We start from the raw sequence: 22,311 nt of genomic DNA, 5'->3' as shown, positions 1-22,311 counted from the left end.
TACAAAAGACACTACAGAAATTCTCAGTGGCAGGAGAGACAGCTACTTTGCGGAAGTCTAAATTTGTCAGGCAGCCGCGATAAAATTAGTGGTATCAGAAACTTTCCACAGTCATGTACTAAGTAACGACTTAAAACATTCTTTGGCTTATGCTCATGTTTTCGTCGGTTTGTGACCGACCTGCTTTTAAGCTGTCCAAACTTTTTACATCTTTTGAAGAAAAATGCACTGTGTATCTAGACAAGTGGTTGTGAGAATGATTGTAGTCTGACAAGGGAGGCTTTAGTAAATTCTGACATTCTGTATCGTCATGTGATGTGACTAAAGATTTGTGTTTAGTTTCTGATGCATTATTTTTCTGGATTAGCAGCTTGTTTATTTCAGGTACATGAGGAAGAGGGAAAAGAGAAATTCGTGTCATACGTTTCTCTCGACGCACTCTATCTGAATTCAAACGCCCATACCTCATTACTGAATTAGAAACGATATGAGTGATTTTGGCGTTTAGAAAATTTTATTATTACATTTATGGAAAGAAAATTAAAGTATGTTGTGATTATGACTCGTTGAGCTTTCTCATGTCATGCACACGCCTGCTTAGCGAAATGGTCTTTGTTTCTTCAGGAGCACAATTCTGAGGGCATTTGTGTATCCAGAAGAGAGAACATTGTAGTAGATGCATTGTCAGGATTACTACAAGGCTTGCCTGAATACACAAAACTAATTAAACAAACAGCTGACAGTGAAGTACTGTTAATGTAAGATTACTGAACCATATGCAGGAAAATGGCCGATTTACAGAATGCAGACAATGGTTGGTAGAAAATAATAAAATTGCTTTCACGAAATCCATTAGACACACTGAACCAGTACTAGATGACACAGAATGATTTCTTGTTCTATAGACGAGATCGTAATTCTGACGCTTGATGTGTTTGCATTCCTAGCACGTATGAAGGTGCATTAATCTGGTACATGGACAATGCTTGGGGGCATTATGGTGCATCTAAATGTGTGCAAAAAGTTTACTTATACTGTTACTTTCCACAGATAAGAAAACGAACACAACTGTTAAAAACAGGTCCTATTTCTCAAAAATCCAAACCTACCATCAAATCCTGTCACACAGTTAATTAAATTGAGGCAATATTCCTGGATTTTCTGTTTTAAGGGAACATTTTAGAACAGAGTTCAGCTCCGCGCTTTTCCTTTGCTAGTTTTAGTTTTAGTTCCTGACTAGTCCGCTGGTTTCTGGACACTAACTTTGGTGTTTCTATCGGCCTTTATACAGGATTTCTATTTATTTGGGTTTTGTGAGAGATCTTTCGATAATATTCTACTACGGTTGTTTCCGAACGCTTCTGGCATTGCTCTCTCGACAGCAAAACGCGTTTCATTGCTAATTTCTCTACCTCTTGGCCTACGTTTCGTTTTACGTATGCTCTGTAAGTAGGCTCCCAAGGGATACAAGAAATGTATTTGTAACACTCGCAACTCCGAATACGAAGAGATTCCTCCTGTGGCACGTATGAAAAGCTGTGCCCGACCGGACCGGCACTCGCAAGTCGTTCTCCCGCTTTGCGCTGGCTGTCGCCTTAACCATTTCGGCTATCCAAGCATGCTTCGAGCACTGACACAAACTTCCAACTGTTACCGTGTGTCCACGTTCGGCACTCACACAATCGCCGTGATTGCCGCATATGAAGAGAGTTACTTTTACTGTGGTAGCGTTTGCCTATGCATGTAAACACTATTTACACTTTTCACAGTTACTCGTATGATCGAGTATGTTGTACGGTGCTTCGAGCCAGAAAACACCAATAACATTCCAACAGCAGTCCTTTCTATTAATAATCCCATAGATAACCAGCGAAGCTATCGATCTATATAAAAGGTATGTTTTAAAAAAAGAAACGTTGGGTTTCGATTACTACCTCTTGTGTCTCCCTTGGCTTTACCTATGCTGTAATAATACCATTCTACCAGAGAGGTACTAAATAATAAAGATCAGCATTTACAGCTTTGAAATGGGTAACATAACACTTTTAAAAATATTTAAATGAAACAGCCAGCGGAGCTGACAGGAGAAACGGAAACTGAAGATCTGGGAAGAAGAGCGGAAGAGAAGAAAAAAAGAATGAAGAGGTTCTGGGAGAAGAAGAGGAAAATGCAGTCCACGAAGGGGCTACCCGTGATCCTACAGAGGCCGTAACGCAAGAAGAAGAAGAAGACATTCTGAGATCTGCTTCCTCTAGAGGAGATTTGTGGCCAACGAGGAAAGCAACATAGCTTACGCATGTGCTGTGCCAGCTTCAGCAGCTATTAAAAGGTCAGTTCGATTTGTGGACCGGCACATACACGAATTTAATTAAGCAATTACCAAGTTCCGATCGTAGAAATTTGTAGTCGCATCGCCGACTTGATGTGGGAGCGCGCCACTTCGGCTGTCCCACCTGCTAGCCAGCAGCTGGGAGCGGAGCGTCCGCGGGTCCGTGTCAGCGCGTCGCAGGCTTTCTGTCAGCTCGACGTCGAAGACAAATACTCGGTGATTACTTTCCCCTGACAGGTATCCGGGTCCGACGAAACAACGCACGTTTTTTAACTTCTGAATAAACAATCATTACAGAAGTAGCTTGCACCATGCTCCTGTTTCGCTATTGCTAGACAAAAATTTTAATCGAAGTTGTTCATCTTTGGAATACGTTATTTGTTTTGTAAATGTTATAACTTCCTTTGTGCACTTTTTGCTTCCTTACTTGATGCAGGAGTGTGGAACAAAATGTTAAAATGTGTGTGAAATCATATGGGACTTAACTGCTAAGGTCATCAGTCCCTAAACTTACACACTACTTAACCTAAATTATCCTAAGGACAAACACACACACCAATGCCCGAGAGAGGACTCGAACCTCCGCCAGGATCAGCCACACAGTCCATGACTGCAGCGCCTTAGACCGCTCGGCTAATCCCAGCGAGGAACAGATGGGGTTCGTGGACAGACAATTCAGATATTAATTTATTCTGCATCAAATGTCAAATAGTAAAAGTAATGCATAACACTGCGAGCCCGGTTAGTCGTGCCATATAACGCACTGCTTTCTGGGCGGGAAGGCGTGCCGGTCCACGGCACGAATCCGCCCGGCGGATTAGTGTCGAGGTCTGGTGTGCCGGCCAGCCTGTGGATGGTTCTTAAGGCGGTTTTGCATCTGCCTCGGCAGGGGATGGTTCCCCTTATTTTTTCCCAGTTACACTATGTCCGTGATTGCTGCGCAAACACTGTCTCCACATACGCGTATACCATAATTACTCTACCACGTAAACATTTGGGGTTGCACTTTCTGGCGTGAGACGTTCCCAGAGGGTCCAATGGGGGCTGAACCGCACAATGACCCTGGGTTCGGTGTGGGGCGGCGGTGGGGTGATTGGACTGCTGTAGCCTGTTGTGGGGTTGTGAACCACTCAGGGCTACGGCGGCGGCGAAGCCTCTCTGTCGTTTCTACGTCCCCAGTTCCATAAAATACAATACAATACAATGCATAACACTGCAAGCTGTAGTTGCAGCGTCACTTGCTAACAGTAGATTTGAATGTCGAAACATATGCAGATACAAAGGTTCACAACTCATTCAGTCTTCAATACAATGAACACTCTGTAGACGACGAGACGTGAGCTCTGGGAGGGTCTGTGCACGAGTGTTCGAACTTGAGGAGACCCACAGCTGCAGCTCCTGAGAGGGGGCGCTCGCATCTCATTGGCAGCGGCGTAGTCGGCCGTGGCAGGCAGCGACCTCATGCCGCGGTTGCGGCCGCGGGAAGTGCGGCGGCGTAACTGGCGGCGGGCGTGTTTGACAGCGCGGCAGAACGGACAGGGGCTGCTGTTGCCACACTAACTGTGGTCAGTAGGCCGTCGCGACTCATTTGAACCGTCCTAAGCGATTTCATTTCTATTTAATAACCATTCCGCTGCAACGGAATATTTTCGAGAAATAATAAAAATAAACCAAACAAACTGTCTGATGAAGCAAAGGCAAACACTGTAGCCAAACATAAATTTTAATGACTCGAGAATACACTGAAGATATCACCACGAACAGCTACTCGTACAGCACAAAGAGCCTTTATCCGTAGCTGACAATTACTATCAGCAAGAAGTACTTGTCATTGGAAAACGTCTCAATTACCTTTCGTTTACAGATGGAATTCTGATGCACGCCTTGTGTGCAGAAATGGTTTCACCACGACTGTTTGAACTTAGCACAAATTCAGTTGCAAGCCTGAAAATCACTAATAATACTCATAAGACTACAATAATTTATACTAGCTCGCCTCGCCTCGGGATGCCTCCAGTGTATGTTGGAAGCCAGGACAACTGCCCGCAGTAACGAGCTGACGAGTGGCCCATCACTGGCTGGTTGCTTACGGACCCCACGTCGGCCTCAGAGGGTCGAACCAGTGACCCGCCGTGGACTGGAACGCTGATGCCCCATCTGCTGCTGTGTGTAGCTGGTGGTGTGACACGCCTCGCCATCCAGGCAGCTGCCACACTGGAATGACTCTCGTTAGAAAACGGCACTCTGCTGTGAGCCCCTGTTTTGCTAATGTGCCACTCTGAGCCACGTACTCACAACACGTAGGTTGCGCCAGTGGGCCTCATCTGCCTGTAACTTGCCCCGTGCAAACTGCTGTGTTTACACTTTTCAGTGGTTCGACAGCCCATTCCACTACCCAACTGCTGGTCAGCATAACTTAGTGTCAACAGGCCCGTCCCTAGATGTAACTTGTGCGCTCAGAAATGTTGGGATGAATCTAACTTTCCTATCTTAAACTGTGCTGCCGCTATATTATTCTCCCCTTCGGAAAGACCCTGTCCCCGGGTCGATCCTTAACTAGAACTTGTTTGAGTCGGCACCCATGGCATATTTCCTTACTATTAGAAAACCTAAATGTGATCTAGTGCCACTTAAAACCATGACGTGAAACAAAATGTAAACATTTCTTACTGGACGACCACTGCTCGATCACCCCTTACCGACTCGTCTCACGCCCTCAGTATCCAATCCACTGGGACTTGGACTACGCCTGGTTCCCTCTTCGAATTAGCTCTCTGCCTGATCAGAACAAAATTAAGGGTGTGATGAGACTTGGCACAGAGGTGCTCAAAATGATCGTTATTTTCCGTTGCCTTTCCCTATACTGAGCAACATGTTGCACAAGCTGTTCGGCTGATATGTGCCCCTCTTGCTCTAAAATTAACTGGTTTACGGATCTCAACAGACCTGGCTCCAGAGATTAATTTAACAAGGTCAGATTCTGCCTTGGCAAAAACTCTAAAGTGTCTTCTGGTCAGTACAACTGTCGCTGTGTAACATTTAACTGCGTGACTCCTGAAACTGGTCATATAATATTATACTTGATTCCATTGATTAAAATTCCGCTGCCATCGAGTTCTATACGCTTCAGTTCTGCAAATACTCCTCGCTCAAAACAACTTCCTACTACTACCAAATTCTCATAGGTGGAGAAGATCCAATGCATCCCGAGCCCTTGCAAGTTCAATTTTGGCACCACGATTTCCCTTGGACAGTCTATTCCTTTCCCCTGGCTAAAAATAACTGCACTGTGCATGTGTCCCATACTTGTAGCTTAACAGATTTTCCTCCAACATCCACTATTTTCGATCCAAACTCAACACTGATTGTGTGACTACATTCATCCTTAAATTTACATTGTATGAACTTGTAACATACCGCCCCCCACAGCATTACTATAATATTCAATACCTGGAATTTGTAGCCAGGTATCGGTACTTTCTGTTACACAAAGAATAAAAATCATGCCACTATGGCACCTTTCGCTGTTATGTAATTGTACTATATAATATTATGAATGATATTCAAACAAAATTTACGAATAATTAAATAATATGTGCTGGGGCTAGCAGTGTATTTAACACTAAATTCTTCTAGAGCCTTCATACGGAAACGATGCTCTAAGCCCCCCCCCCCCCCCCTTTCTAACTCCGACTTTTGCCGTTGTACATGGATTAAGAAGAAACGCAAACTGACTGTAATCGACCCTGCAAGTGGAGTAGAAAAGAGTTTGGAAGCTGAAATAATTTAATTTGATAGAAATTAATTTGATAAAGGAAAGTTTCATTAATGTAGTGAGAAATAAAAGGGTTGCTCTACCGATCTACAGAATGAAAGTTCTGTCCAAAATAACAATTTGATTTATTTTGACTGAACTCAAAATAATAAACAAAACTCTTGAAATATTTACAATACGTCAAATTGGATACTCAAATAAATGCTGTGAAAGTGAAGTTGTCCATAAACTAGCTTGTGACATTTATGACCAAGTGGTATGTGTAGCCAATTCCTTGCAACTCAAATCTGAAGACAAACACCCAGCCAACCCAAGATTAATTGCTGCTACAGTTGTGTGAATTCAGACAATGAACACCCAAGACAAAACCACGATAGAAGAGACGGGAACAGACACACTCTGCTGAGCTCTGATTATCACATAGTAAAATTCCCTAAACTGCCGGTGCTGCAGACATACATTACCAAGCTGTCTTCTTAACTGCAAGGACACGATCTGGCATACTGGAGGCGATGGCTAGTTGCTTCGACGTTCCATCGTGGTGATGATAATGTCGCGAGTATAGCCTGAAAAAAATTATTGTGGTTATAAAATTAATAAAATAAAATAAAATAAAATATTAATTATTTTATCTGTATGATTGTCTCTCCTATGAGTCGTCAGGTTTTAATTATTCAGTACCAGACGCTTGACAATGGCTTTTTCGTAAAGGCAATGTTACTCGTAGTTGACCATGAAATAAAACTGAAATAATCGGACTTCGTAATTAAATCGTCTCCAAAGACTGCTGCGGTAGGTGCGGACTCATAATCTAAATCTCAATTTTACAATAATTTGCCAACCATGCCAAAACGTCGTACAGAGGTGATTGTCTACTAATCAAAAAAATTACACAGTTAGTTAAATCAGATATATTCAATGAATAAGCCTACAGTTCATAATCCTACTTACTTTTATAAATATAAATTCTTTTCAGAATCGAGTGCCTAGTATGGTTGCAACTCGCAGTAATTTTCTATAACATGAAATATGGCGGTGTGCCAGACAATAAACTAAAATACGTGCTTCTCGCACCACTTCAACCAGAGCTCTCTTTTTTTTAATCAAACATCAGAGTAACGTAATTGTGCTTTTGTTTTATCAGCGACACAGCGCTGCAGTTGTGTGCCATAGGCTTTATTTATTTGTCACTGATTATTTATTTAACACGTTCGCTGCGGCTGACGCTTATAAGCGTTTCCGCGATCAACACGCCAGAGCGGCTGACGCTCATAAGCGTTGCCGCGATCAGCAAGCCAGTGCGGGTAACACTTATAAGCGGTGCGCTCGCTAGCTGAGTTCTCACTAGGGGAGGTCGCCAACTGGGACACGCCGATTTCGTCCGAATTGTTTCTAGAAAGAGGTGGGACTCCACATAACGTGCCCGAAATATTTCGCCTGAGTTGGCCATAGGAAAGGAGAACATGCTCTCGAAAGTTGTTCCGATAGCACTATAGGAGGCTATACCGTATTTAGCGCTCTGTTCGTCGTTATTGGCGTAGAGTAATGGTCAAGCGCATTGCTCACGAAACAGGCGACTTGGGATCAATCCCAGGTCCGTCCTGATTTTTTTTTTCTCATTTTTATTTTACTTCGTATCTTCAGAGTGTTCGGTTATTTACGGTAGATGTATATTTCTATCGTCAAGTCAAAAATCTAATTAAAAGATTACAAAGTGCTCCTGAATAACTCCAACAACAGCGAGAGGTATCATCAAGAGAAGATGCAATTAAAATACATTCGACCGTGCTGCATCAATTCAGTGCTCTTGTGGACACCCCTATGATCTAGTACGCTTGGTTTGCATCCAAACTATTAGAGGAAACACCTTAGTTTTAAAACTTGAATTAAGTGTGCTTTCCAATGAAGCATGTTGCAGAGAAATGTAACTGCTCAAACAATGCCTTCATAAAATGTGCCTAGAGTGAAACATATATGTTTCACATGTTTCTATGATATGTCACCATAAAAATGGCAAAACTTCTACTGTCGTAATGAATAAAAAGTAGCGCACGTAATCACAAGAATCTTTAAAATCTTTATTTTCATTAAAACTTTCACCTAGTTATATAAATATACTACTTGAATGTATTTAAATTCTACGGTAAATAGTTGCAAAATCTGACGAAACCAAGGAAAATAAGAATGAAAACAATTGAAAAAAAGTAGGAAGCACCTGGGATTGATTCCAGGTCGACTGTTTCGTGAGCAATGCGCTTGACCATTACGCTACGCCGTCAACATGTTCGCTGCGGCTGACGCATATAAGCGGCGCGTTCACTAGCAGAGTTCTCAGTTTAGTTTGTTCGGCTGTGCACTCGTGTTAGTTCAAGTAACCAACGACATATCACGTAACGTGTTCCTGTCTGCAGTTGTGTGTTTTCGTTTTTTGTCGTCTGTGTTGTGCATTGTTTGCAATGGCGGCGAATGAACCGACACCGGGGCCTTCGAACGCGAAAAAGTGTAGGAAGAGTGACCAATATACTGACCATGAGTTACTACGTGTGTTAGAAGATAGTGATGTAGAGTTCAGAGAGGACGAACCAGATGAGGGTGACTGGCATTTGGAGACTGCAGAAACAGACCACAGTGATGACAGTGTGGAAGCAGAACTGTCCAGTATGTTTCGTGACAGTTCGGAATCGGACGATACGGGCGACGATGATGAGGAAATCGCCGACGATAAAGAACCAGCGCTCGCAGAGGTAAGCAAACCAGGTGTTACGTGGCATGAAGAACCACATGGGATGCAGTATCACCCGTTTACGAAAGCAGAATGTTTGCTGATGAAGCCTGCTGGCAATACGCCAATGGATTTCTTTAGGCTACTGGTTACAGATGACATACTGCAGCTCATAGTTGACGAAACAAATGATAACGCACGGAATATATTTGCGAGCGCAAATACACAAGAGGGCTCTAGAATTAGTAATTGGAAACCCGTAAGTATAGAAGAAATACTTGTCTTCCTGGGGATTTCATTACATATGGGTAATGTCAAATGTGCCCGACTACAAGACTACTGGAAGAGGGATCCGCTGTTCGAAAATAAAGGAATAACGATGAGTATGAGCAGAGACAGATATTTGCTTATCTTACGCGCATTGCATTTTGCAAAAAATCCAGAGTCAGGCGAACCGAAACCAAATGATCGACTGTATAAGATACGCCCTATATTGAATTATTTCAACAACAAAATGTGTAATGTGTATTATCCAGGTAGGGATCTCTCTTTAGATGAATCAATGATTCTTTGGAGGGGACGATTGTCATTTAGACAATACATAAAAAACAAAAGAAATAAGTATGGCATCAAATTGTACATGCTAAATAACCCAGACGGCTTCATCAATAAATGCGCTGTGTACACGGGGATGCGTGGTGATATGGGGGGAAAAGGGCATGCTGAAAAGATAGTATTGCATTTGTTAGAAGAGAAGGTGAATGTTGGCCATCACATTTACATGGACAATTTTTACAACAGCTTTGCCTTAGCTAAAACCCTGTTGAATGCAAAAACACATTGCACCGGGACACTAAGGGTAAATAGGAAAAATACCCCTAAAGACGTGGTATGCGCCAAGCTGGGGAAAGGGGACACCATAGCACGATATTCGGACGGGGTAATGATCGGCAAATGGAAGGATAGACGAGAGGTCTCCTATATTTCCACAGAATACCCCAATACAATGGAACGTGTGCAGAATGCACGCCAGCAAATAGTCGCGAAACCACTGCCAATTATCAGATATAATAGTTGTATGTCTGGGACCGATAGGCAGGACCAGATGTTGTCTTATTATTTATGTGAACGAAAGACAATCCGCTGGCCAAAGAAACTATTCTTCCATGTAGTTGACATGCTAATGTTCAATGCACATTACCTATATAATAAATACTCAGGGCATAATATGACTTTGTGTCGTCGTAACTGCCGTCTGCTTCACGTCTGCTGTGCAGCGAGCTACCTTAATTTAAGTATTAACTGTATTTTTCTCACTTGTCACTTCTTCTTCCGTGTGTATTTGCTTTTAGGAAGCTTTAATTGTCTGGTGCTATTAATAGTGTTCCATAGATTTCGTGTTTGTTTTGAATACAGTCAGAGAGTCCCTTTAGTCAGCCACAGTGCCAGTAGAGTCAGTGTCGCCGTAACTGCCGTCTGCTTCACGTCTGCTGTGCAGCGAGCTACCTTAATTTAAGTATTAACTGTATTTTTCTCACTTGTCACTTCTTCTTCCGTGTGTATTTGCTTTTAGGAAGCTTTAATTGTCTGGTGCTATTAATAGTGTTCCATAGATTTCGTGTTTGTTTTGAATACAGTCAGAGAGAGTCCCTTTAGTCAGCCATAGTGCCAGTAGTGCTAGTGTTTGTTTTCAATGCAGTCCAGAGACAGGTAGTGCAATTTTCATTGTTTTCTACAAGAAGTGGCTAGCAACCCCAGTTTAGTGAATAAACAGCCGCCTTTAGTGAATTAGCAGTCTAGTTAAAGGTTGAACAACTCTCTTCAGTAAATTGATTCCTTAGGATGGATAGGATGTGTGACTGCTGTGTACGGACGCAGGAGGAGCTGGCCACTGTTCGCGAACAGCTGAGCGCGTTGATGGCCGCGGTCAGCCGTCTTCAGGCTGCTGCCTCGGAGTGTAGCGGCAGTGGGGAGTCTGGTGCGTCGCAGGGTACACCCCAGGTGTTACATGCTTCACACACTGTCCCTGCTGTCGAGACATCTTCGCCGGTACCGGGCGCGGTTGGGCCACCCTCTCCCCAAGGGGAGTGGCGGGTTCAGCGGCGTTCGCGGCGCACGAGGCGGAGGGTCAATGTGGAGGCTGGCCGTGTGGCATCGCCCGCTCTGCCTGTGAGTGGACATGTGGCTGCTCCTTCAGCAAGGTCCGAGCAGGCACAGGGGGGGAGGGGTTTATTAGTTATTGGGAGCTCCAACGTTAGGCGGGTGATGGAGCCCCTTAGGGAAATAGCGGGAAGGTCGGGGAAGAAGGCCAGTGTTCACTCTGTCTGCTTGCCGGGGGGCCTCATCCGAGATGTGGAGGAGGCCCTACCGGCGGCGATAGAGAGCACTGGGTGCACCCGACTGCAAATTGTTGCTCATGTCGGCACCAATGACTCCTGCCGTCTGGGTTCAGAGGTCATCCTCAGTTCGTACAGGCGGTTGGCGGAATTGGTGAAGGCGGAAAGCCTCGCTCGCGGGGTGGAATCAGAGCTAACAATTTGTAGTATCGTTCCCAGAACCGATCGCGGTCCTCTGGTTTGGAGCCGAGTGGAAGGCTTAAACCAGAGGCTCAGACGATTCTGCGGAGATCTGGGGTGCAAATTTCTCGACCTCCGCTATCGGGTGGAGAAATGTAGGGTCCCCCTGAATAGGTCAGGCGTGCACTACACGCCGGAAGCGGCTACAAGGGTAGCGGAGTACGTGTGGAGTGCACATGGGGGTTTTTTAGGTTAGAGAATCCCCTCCCTAGGCCCGATAAGACGCCTCCTGAGACGCGGCAAGGTAGGAGTAGGCAAAATGCAACAGGGAATAACAAAATTAATGTGCTAATAGTAAACTGCAGGAGCGTCTATAGAAAGGTCCCAGAACTGCTCTCATTAATAAACGGTCACAATGCCCATATAGTACTAGGGACAGAAAGTTGGCTGAAACCAGACGTAAACAGTAATGAAATCCTAAACTCAGATTGGAATGTATACCGTAGAGACAGGCTGAACAGTGAAGGGGGAGGCGTGTTTATAGCGATAAGAAGTGCAATAGTATCGAAGGAAATTGACGGAGATCTGAAATGTGAAATGATTTGGGTGAAGGTCACGGTTAAAGCAGGCTCAGACATGGTAATTGGATGTCTCTATAGGCCCCCTGGCTCAACAGCTGTTGTGGCTGAGCACCTGAAGGATAATTTGGAAAATATTTCGAGTAGATTTCCCCACCATGTTATAGTTCTGGGTGGAGATTTTAATTTGCCAGATATAGACTGGGAGACTCAAACGTTCATAACGGGTGGCAGGGACAAAGAATCCTGTGAAATTTTTTTAAGTGCTTTATCTGAAAACTACCTTGAGCAGTTAAACAGAGAACCGACTCGTGGGGATAACATATTAGACCTTCTGGTGACAAACAGACCCGAACTATTTGAAAAAGTTAACGCAGAACAGGGAATCAGCGATCATAAAGCGGTTACGGCATCGATGATTTCAGCCGTAAATAGGAATATTAAAAAGGGTAGGAAGATTTTTCTGTTTAGAAAAAGTGACAAAAAGCAGATTTCAGAGTACCTGTTGGCTCAACACAAAAGTTTTGTCTCAAGTACAGATAGTGTTGAGGATCAGTGGACGAAGTTCAAAACCGTCGTACATTATGCGTTAGATGAGTATGTGCCAAGCAAGATCGTAAGAGATGGGAAAGAGCCACCGTGGTACAACAACCGAGTTAGAAAACTGCTGCGGAAGCAAAGGGAACTTCACAGCAAACATAAACATAGCCAAAGCCTTGCAGACAAACAAAAATTACGCGAAGCGAAATGTAGTGTGAGGAGGGCTATGCGAGAGGCGTTCAATGAATTCGAAAGTAAAGTTCTATGTACTGACTTGGCAGAAAATCCTAAGAAATTTTGGTCTTAAGTCAAAGCGGTAGGTGGATCAAAACAAAATGTCCAGACACTCTGTGACCAAAATGGTACTGAAACAGAGGATGACAGACTAAAGGCCGAAATACTAAATGTCTTTTTCCAAAGTTGTTTCACAGAGGAAGATTGCACTGTAGTTCCTTCTCTAGATTGTCGCACAGATGACAAAATGGTAGATATCGAAATAGACGACAGAGGGATAGAGAAACAATTAAAATCGCTCAAAAGAGGAAAGGCCTCTGGACCTGATGGGATACCAGTTCAGTTTTACACAGAGTACGCGAAGGAACTTGCCCTCCTTCTTGCAGCGGTGTACCGTAGGTCTCTAGAAGAGCGTAGCGTTCCAAAGGATTGGAAAAGGGCACAGGTCATCCCCGTTTTCAAGAAGGGACGTCGAACAGATGTGCAGAACTATAGACCTATATCTCTAACGTCGATCAGTTGCAGAATTTTGGAACACGTATTGTGTTCGAGTATAATGACTTTTCTGGAGACTAGAAATCTACTCTGTAGGAATCAGCATGGGTTTCGAAAAAGACGGTCATGTGAAACCCAGCTCGCGCTATTCGTCCACGAGACTCAGAGGGCCATAGACACGGGTTCACAGGTAGATGCCGTGTTTCTTGACTTCCGCAAGGCGTTCGATACAGTTCCCCACAGTCGTTTAATGAACAAAGTAAGAGCATATGGACTATCAGACCAATTGTGTGATTGGATTGAGGAGTTCCTAGATAACAGGACGCAGCATGTTATTCTCAATGGAGAGAAGTCTTCCGAAGTAAGAGTGATTTCAGGTGTGCCGCAGGGGAGTGTCATAGGACCGTTGCTATTCACAATATACATAAATGACCTGGTGGATGACATCGGAAGTTCACTGAGGCTTTTTGCAGATGATGCTGTGGTGTACCGAGAGGTTGTAACAATGGAAAATTGTATTGAAATGCAGGAGGATCTGCAGCGAATTGACGCATGGTGCAGGGAATGGCAATTGAATCTCAATGTAGACAAGTGTAATGTGCTGCGAATATACAGAAAGATAGATCCTTTATCATTTAGCTACAAAATAGCAGGTCAGCAACTGGAAGCAGTTAATACCATAAATTATCTGGGAGTACGCATTAGGAGTGATTTAAAATGGAATGGTCATATAATGTTATTCGTCGGTAAAGCAGATGCCAGACTGAGATTCATTGGAAGAATCCTAAGGAAATGCAATCCGAAAACAAAGGAAGTAGGTTACAGTACGCTTGTTCGCCCACTGCTTGAATACTGCTCAGCAGTGTGGGATCCGTACCAGATAGGGTTGATAGAAGAGATAGAGAAGATCCAACGGAGAGCAGCGCGCTTCGTTACAGGATCATTTAGTAATCGCGAAAGCGTTACGGAGATGATAGATAAACTCCAGTGGAAGACTCTGCAGGAGAGACGCTCAGTAGCTCGGTACGGGCTTTTATTGAAGTTTCGAGAACATACCTTCACCGAAGAGTCAAGCAGTATATTGCTCCCTCCTACGTATATCTCGCGAAGAGACCATGAGGATAAAACCAGAGAGATTAGAGCCCACACAGAGGCATACCGACAGTCCTTCTTTCCACGAACAATACGAGACTGGAATAGAAGGGAGAACCAATAGAGGTACTGAAGGTACCCTCCGCCACACACCGTCAGGTGGCTTGCGGAGTATGGACGTAGATGTAGATGTAGATGTATGATTATAGAATACAAATAATAAAGGGACTACTTCCACCAATGGACGTTACAAAAGGTGTGCGTAACAAATGTAAAGACACACATGTTGTGCAAAAGCGGGACGCAACGGAAGGGACGAAGCAAGTTATGCGGAAGCGATGTAAAACGTGCGCGGCACGGGGCAAGCGTACGGATACACCATACGTGTGTATAACGTGTCCAAACCAACCTGGATTCTGTTTGAACTGCTGCACAATTACACATCCATAATGTAATGGGACGTCGTATCTACAGAGGAAGATCTGTTTGTGTTTGATTTGTAAAGTGTTTGTTTTATTTGATAGCCATGTAAATATAGTTACATTGGTTGCTCAGAATATGATGTTTCTGTACAGTACCCTATGTGGACTTATTTGTGGTTTGCTATAAAAACATCACCTCTACACCTTGAAAACTTATTTGTTACTAGCTGCAGTGCCCGGCGTTGCCCGGGTGTGTATTCATTCCTGTCTTATTTTAGTCCATCTGCTTCTTCTCTCTCTGTCCATCGCCTCCTGTTCTATCGCTATCTATTTTCCATTCATCTCAGTTCCGTTTTCACACAGGTCAATCTTCATGACATAATATTTCCTGTACTATGTGTCCCACAAGAATATAATTTTCCATGTTCCCCGGGAAGAATATTAGGAAACTGCAAAATGAGGTGCGAATGGAGTTGGTATTACAGACGTAATACATTACAACCACATGCATAGTGGGACGGATTTTCGTGCGTTTCATAGTTTTGACGTCATATCTCCTGCACTACGTGTCATACTATGATATAATTTCAAAGCTACATTTAGTGGTATATATGCATATCCTCTGCAAAATTCTTCGCGAATAGCTTTAGTAGTAATGACATAATAAATAGAAATCACAAACCTGATGTTGCGGTTATTCAAGAACAGAATTGTTTATGACGTCATATCTCCTGAACTATATATCGTAAGTAGTTTTTGCTACCATAGCAAATGATTCATTACCTTAGAGAAGATTTGTACCAAATTTGATTGAAATCGGTGTACTAGTTTAGGAGCAGATGTGGAATATCGTCACATGATGCGGCCGTTTTTGACGAATTACATTGTTCATGACGTCATATCTCCTGACGTATGTGTCGTATGTGGTTCTTACCCCTACAGTGATAGTTTTCCGATAATAGGAATATGTGTACCACGTTTCGTTGAAATCGGTCCAGTAGGAGGAGATGTGGAACATACATACATACACATACAGTCATTTTTATAATATGTATATATTTGTGATTGGGTTTCCATAGCACCACATTGCAGACGAGTCCTGTTTCTTTTTCTTCGTTTTATAAATCTTTTGGTGTTTTCCGACTAATTCTTTTTCAATGGAGTGGATTTGTCACTTGTGTGAATTGCATTTTCTGTCCAGTTAGCAATACAATAAATAAATAAGGGGCTTTGTTAGAATTGTTTGCAATAAATGCATGTAACGCTTATAAGCGACAGACAGCAGGCAGCATTTATCACATGATCGGCATGCAGCTAAAGTGTACTTGTATTTCTATATCTAGCACCTCTTCCGGAGACGTTATATTCGTTGCCAATATTACGTTCGTGCACAACATGAATTTGTCGCAAAACTAGACATTAGTCTTGCGATCAAAATTTAGGCGTGTTCATAATTTGTATTCAGCCAGGTATGGATTACGAAATATAAATTCCAGCAGTATCTTATTGTAACTTGAAACTGCTGACTTCCCTTGCAGAACAAAGTTTTATTCATCCATAAGAATTATGAAAAGATACAGTGGCGAGCTAAGTCGGTAACTATGTAAAGTTATTTCCTCGAAATAAAAATCATAGAAGGCCGTGCGGCTGCAAAGAGAAGTGATTGCAGCGCTCCTGGCAGCTAGCCCCGAACTGTTTTGACTGAGTGGAACGCTGCGCCTCTGGTAGCCAGCGTACGAACTCCAAACGAATCAGCTGGCGGCATCTAGTTTATTCGCGACAAACAGGTTTCGCAGGGCTATGATTTCAGCTCTCAGCGCACGTGCGCTTACAAGCGTCCGCCTCGCGCGTTAGCGGCTCGCACTGGCGACTGCAGCGAACGTGTTAATTAATATCTCGCGTTTCCGAGGAAACTCACGCTCGGCATGCAAATGTGCCTTTATATTGCCCCCTGAATTGCGAGGCGAAAGGACACACCTGCAGGCGAGCAATTCACCTAAAGGCACAAGAAAATCTAAGTTATCTACAACTATTTACATGACCTACATTATACACATTATACACATTATATACAAACTTTGAATGACGCGGGTGCGCCGTAAAAGTTCTTATGTTGGCAGATAGAGTTCGCGCATGCGCAGAAGCGTCTGTGTGACGGCCGTTATGTCGTGCAGTTAGATCACGCGGCACAGTATTGCAGTTCATATTGTTCGTGTGCGCGCGTTTCTCAGTCGTTGCACAAAGAAAATATTCAACCAAGATTACATATGAAGACTACATTCTATGACAGGTAACTTAGTTTTAAATTTACAATATTCGTTATAACACAATACAACTTAGATTGTTGAATGTTCTTAGTTACATAGTATTGTTTTGAAATACTTCAAAGAAAAATGTCCGTATTTTTCAGGTGCGTTGACCTATACACATCGTGTCGTTATTACAGTTCATATTCATCTGCTGCACAATAATTTTTTACAGGTTAGTATCGTCGTGGTAAAGTTTTTTGATCAGAGTAACATCGTTGTATAACAACGTGATTAATACATAAGCGTGTCCATTTCCTATTTCCATTATAGTCGTTGTGATGCAGTTCGTTGTGAGTAAAAGCATTGCTTATTACAGATCAGACGTGACCCGTCGAGTAATTGGTCCACGTGCAGTTCGTTTTTTACATTCCGTGGAAGCTTGGTTGCAGAACCTCGGACGGCACATAGCTGGCGTCGATCCTTGGACAGTCCAGGTAAGAGTGTCCGTCACATTTCGAGAACATTTCATTCCCTGAAGTTCCAACCAAAATTCTTCCACCCGTCGTGTTGTTTTCTGGACAGGCACTTTGTGTCCATTTAATCCAGTTAACATCTTGAAGTTAGGTACTGTAGTAATGTCACTAGACGATGCACGAATTATGCACTTCACATTTTCAGTTTTTTGCTGAATATAGCTCACCTAAATGTTCGTATTTATTAATCAAGGAAATCGTTCATCGCGTTTACATAGGTACGATGCATAATGAATGGCATTAACCGTTTCCTTCACATAGGTTTCTGCGTAGTTGCAGAGTTAGTAATGTTCGTTCATGTCCGTGAACAGAGGTTCACTATGCAATGTCTTTTTGGCACTCGTTTTGTTCAAATTTTTACATGATACATCAGTTAAAAAAAAAAAGTAATTATACATACACACGTCACATATTTTCTTAGTATAAACATAATACAGTTGCACATAAACATGTTTACATCATCATTACATCGCTATAGGTTATTACATTGTGTCACATTTGATTACATGAATTGCAGATATTTACATCCTCTTTAGCGGTTTTGCTGGGATATTATCGATGTTTTTTGTGATGTCATCTGAAATTAAGATAGGTTAGACACAACATTCATTACATCAGTAGGCAAGACCAGGCGTTTTCACTACTCAATAAATATTCAAAATAGTAAGAGAGAGAAAATGTTCGATTCCTCGCGTTTTTTGCGTGTGTGTAGAGTGTCTTGTTGGCCTTGACTACTGATAGATGCTTTTCGTGTTGAGAGATGTGCGTCTAATCTATTTCTCAAAGTAAAAGATCGCTTCACAGATGACGTCTGTCAGTTCGTCAGGTGTCATACCAAGTCAGTGGTACCTACAATAACAAATGTTCCGTGAAAAATTAATATGTCATTCACTGCTACGTAATCATAAATTTTACTTTAATATTCAGTCTTCTCGGTGGAGCCGCGGCGTTGAAAGAAAAGTTCTTCTGTCTTCAACTGCGACTCTGGAACGCTGAAATGAAAATTTCTATACTACTTATTATCTGTGTTGTAGCAACAGAGTTTTTCGAGTTGCTTAGCAATATTTTGATGGGTATGACTTTGACATTATTCAGCATGAAATGCTCTAAGATCTCGGTGTGCGTATAGCCCAATAATTTTGTTAGTTCTACGATGTTGTAACAGATACGCACCAGGGTGCGGTATGTTAACAATTATATAAGGTCCTTCATATAGCAGACGCCACTTAGCGTTGCGTCGTTTGAGTGCAACAGATTTATGATGAGTACGAAGTAGTACAAGCATTCCTACCTCGAATTTTTGTTTTCTTTTTATTATGTTTCTGTGATGTTTGTTTCGTATTTGTGCGTGATGTGTCAATGTAGTCAATATTTCTTTTATTTTCTGTTCAGGTGTGATTTCCTTGTCTGACAACTTAGGTAATGGTTCTATCCACTGATCGTTCTGTTTGCAATTGAACATGATCTCGTTAGGTGTGTAATTTGTATCGTAAATATTTAAGTTATTGTGTACGTCTTCGAAAAGACTTAGGTAGGACACCCAATTAGTATGTTTTGATGAAATATAGGTCCTCATGAATCGATTTAATTCTCGGAAAAGTCTCTCAGTCGCGTTACATTGTGGACTAAACCTGGAAATAAATATACTTTTAATGTTATTGTCCTTCAAGAAATTTCTCCATTTGTACCCAGAGTAGTATGCTGCATTATCTGATAGAATTGCTTTAGGTTTTCCCACGCGCGTCAGGTAATCACTTGAGAATCTTCGTATTATAGCATTTGCAGTGGCGGATTTTAAAGCATAAAGTTTTACATGTTTAGAAAATATATCGTAAAAAGCTAAGATATATTTGACGCCTCCAGAGCTTGCTGGATGCGGTCCACTGATGTCAGTACACAGAATTTCCAGGGGTTTACTAGGTAAAATAGAATGTAAATCTGTTTTTGTGGATAAATTCTGAGGTTTTGATTTTTGACATATGACACATGTTTTCAGTTCCCTGTAAATTTTTCTTCTCATATTGCTAAAATAACAGTATGTACTGAGCTTCGCTAAACACTTTTTTGTCCCATAATGACCCCAAACTAAGTGTGTGTGCCAAATTAGATTACGTTCAGACTCCTTGGGAATGCATACACACCAGTTAGTAGCATTTGGATGTCGGCGGTAAAATAGCACATCATTGTGTAACTTGTAATACTTAGTCAAAGGATGATTGTGTTTTTCTACCAGTAATGTTATTATTTTATACCAGTGAGGATCAGATTTTTGCAATTCAGCCATGTTTCTGCACATATCAATATAATATTGATGATACTGCTTGTCTTGCATTAAGAGATCCTGTAGTCATTTATATGTTCTAAGTCACTGTTGGTATCATTCATACCTTGTGGAAGTCTAGACAAAGTGTCTGCAATGGTGTTGTCCTTACCTCTTATGTACTTAATTTCAAAAGAGTAGTTCTGAAGTGTAACTGCCCATCGTGATAGTCTAGGATGTACAAGTTTACAAGTTAACAAAAATGTCAGGGCCTGGTGATCGGTGTAAATTACTGTATGTTTTCCAAATAAATAATAATTGAATTTCTTGAATGCCCATACTATGGAAAGTGTTTCTAACTCAGTAGTGGAGTATGTACGCTCACATTCAGTTAGAGTGCGACTCGCAAACCCAATAATTCTTATCTGTTCCTTTTCTTTATTCTTTACAACTTGAAATAAGCAACAGCCCAAGCCAGTACGTGAAGCGTCACAAGTCATACAAAAATCTAAATTGAAATCTGGATGGCTCAATATGTTAGCATTCACTAAAGCATGTTTAATTGTATTAAAGTCATTCTGGCACTGTTCCGACCAGATCCAAACTTGATTCTTTCTGAGTAGATTTAGCAGATGTTTACTGTTCAAAAGTGGTTGTGGCAAAAAACGTCTGAAAAATGAACATAGCCCAAGGAATGATTTTAACTGCTTTTTAGTTCGAGGGCTAGGAAAGTTTCTGATAGCATCTAATTTACTGGGATCCGGACGTATGCCCTGTGAATTAATGATATGTCCTAAATACTTTATCTCACTGCAACCAAACTTTGATTTTCTAAGATTGGCTGTGACTCCAGCTTGTGCAAATTTTTCTAAAATTCTTTGAAGTGTGTCAACGTGTTCATTCCAGGATTGTGTAGCTATCAGTATATCATCTACATAGTGTGTGACTGTCTCAACTAAATCGTCGCCAAGCACGGTATCCAGGGCTCTAATGAATACCCCAGAGCTGACATTCAGTCCGAAGGGTAGAACACAAAACTGATAGGTTCGCCCCCCGAACATAAATGCAGTATATTTCCGAGAATCAGGAGTGATACCCACCTGCCAAAACGAATTAGCGAGATCTATTGTGGAAAAATATTTTGCATCTAGAAATTTCTGTAATTGCTCTTCTAAATTTTCAGGTTTTGTGTGAACCGGTAAAATTATTTCATTAATAGCTCGTGCGTCTAACACTAACCTAATGCTTCCATTTGATTTTTTTGACACCAAGTAGAGGACTACAGTAAGGTGAGGTGGATGGTTCAATGACCTTCCAGTCTAACATTTGTTTTAATTCTTGCCACACACCAGGTCGTTGAGATAACGGTACGTTATATGTCTTATGGTAGAAGATCTTGTGAGGCTTAACTTCAATCTTGTACACATACGTGTTGATAACACCTAATCGTTTGGTAAAAACTTGTAAATATTTGGATAACACTTCCTGTAGTTTTATACGTTCATGTACACTGAGAGCTGTAGCTTCACTTATCTTATGATCAAGCAATGTTTTCAAGTCCATTAGCTCTGCGTCAGATGAGTGTGTTTGCATGTCTTGAATGTCTTTGTCAAGTACTAACTGAACCTTGTACCCTGTACAGTGTTTGTCATGCTTTAGAGTTCTCCTGCCCAAATCAATAATAATTACCCTGCTTTTATCATTTAAAATACATTTACCTTTGGAGAAGTCTATAATGCAGTCCTTCTCGCTCATAATATCTATTCCTAATATGCAATTAGTCACAAGGTTTTGTACAACCAGGAATGGCCATTGTACGGTTCCATTACCTATTTTAACGTTTACAAAAACTTGCTTCGTAACCCTACATGACTTATTACCTAGTGCAGTAGTTATTTTACAGTTTTGGGCAGGAAACTCAGGCACAGGTTCCAATTCACACATCTTTTTATAGAAATTAAAAGATAAAACGCTCACAGCTGCACCTGTATCTAGGACAATAGTAGTTGGAATCCCACCTACTACACCAGTAGTGGATGCTAAAACAATTTCATTTGTGTTTAAACGACATTGTGTACTGTCTTGTGAAAGTTCATCTGATATATTGTTATTGTGGTTGTATCTTATAAATAAAACAGGTAGTTTTTGTTTAGAATTACTCGGCATATCATTATTCTGTTGTTCAAGTGTGGTGTCAAATAACTGATTAACATTGAAGCCGCCCCCCAAGGATTCTTCAGCCACGACCTGGGGCAAAGTAGTGGATTAGCATTTGTACTAGGTACTGACACAGATTGAGGTTGTGCATCAGGTGTCATTTCTATTATATTCACATTCGGATATTGCCTATTATGATCTCCAAACTTTTGCGGTTGTTGTTGCTGTTGCGCATTATAACTTACCTGTCGGTCGTAAGGTATGCTCCAATTTTGACCTGGTGGCTGCTGTGGTAAAGCAGAGTTTGAATGAAAGTACTGATCGTTACGAGTCCAACCTTGATGCTGTCTTGGCTCGTAGTTATTATTATTTCTATTTCTGTTTGTGTTTTTGTTATTACCTTTGTATC

Source organism: Schistocerca piceifrons, chromosome 4 (assembly GCF_021461385.2).
Source record: "Schistocerca piceifrons isolate TAMUIC-IGC-003096 chromosome 4, iqSchPice1.1, whole genome shotgun sequence".
Lineage (NCBI taxonomy): Eukaryota > Metazoa > Arthropoda > Insecta > Orthoptera > Acrididae > Schistocerca > Schistocerca piceifrons.
Note: the sequence above shows the minus strand (reverse complement) of the source record.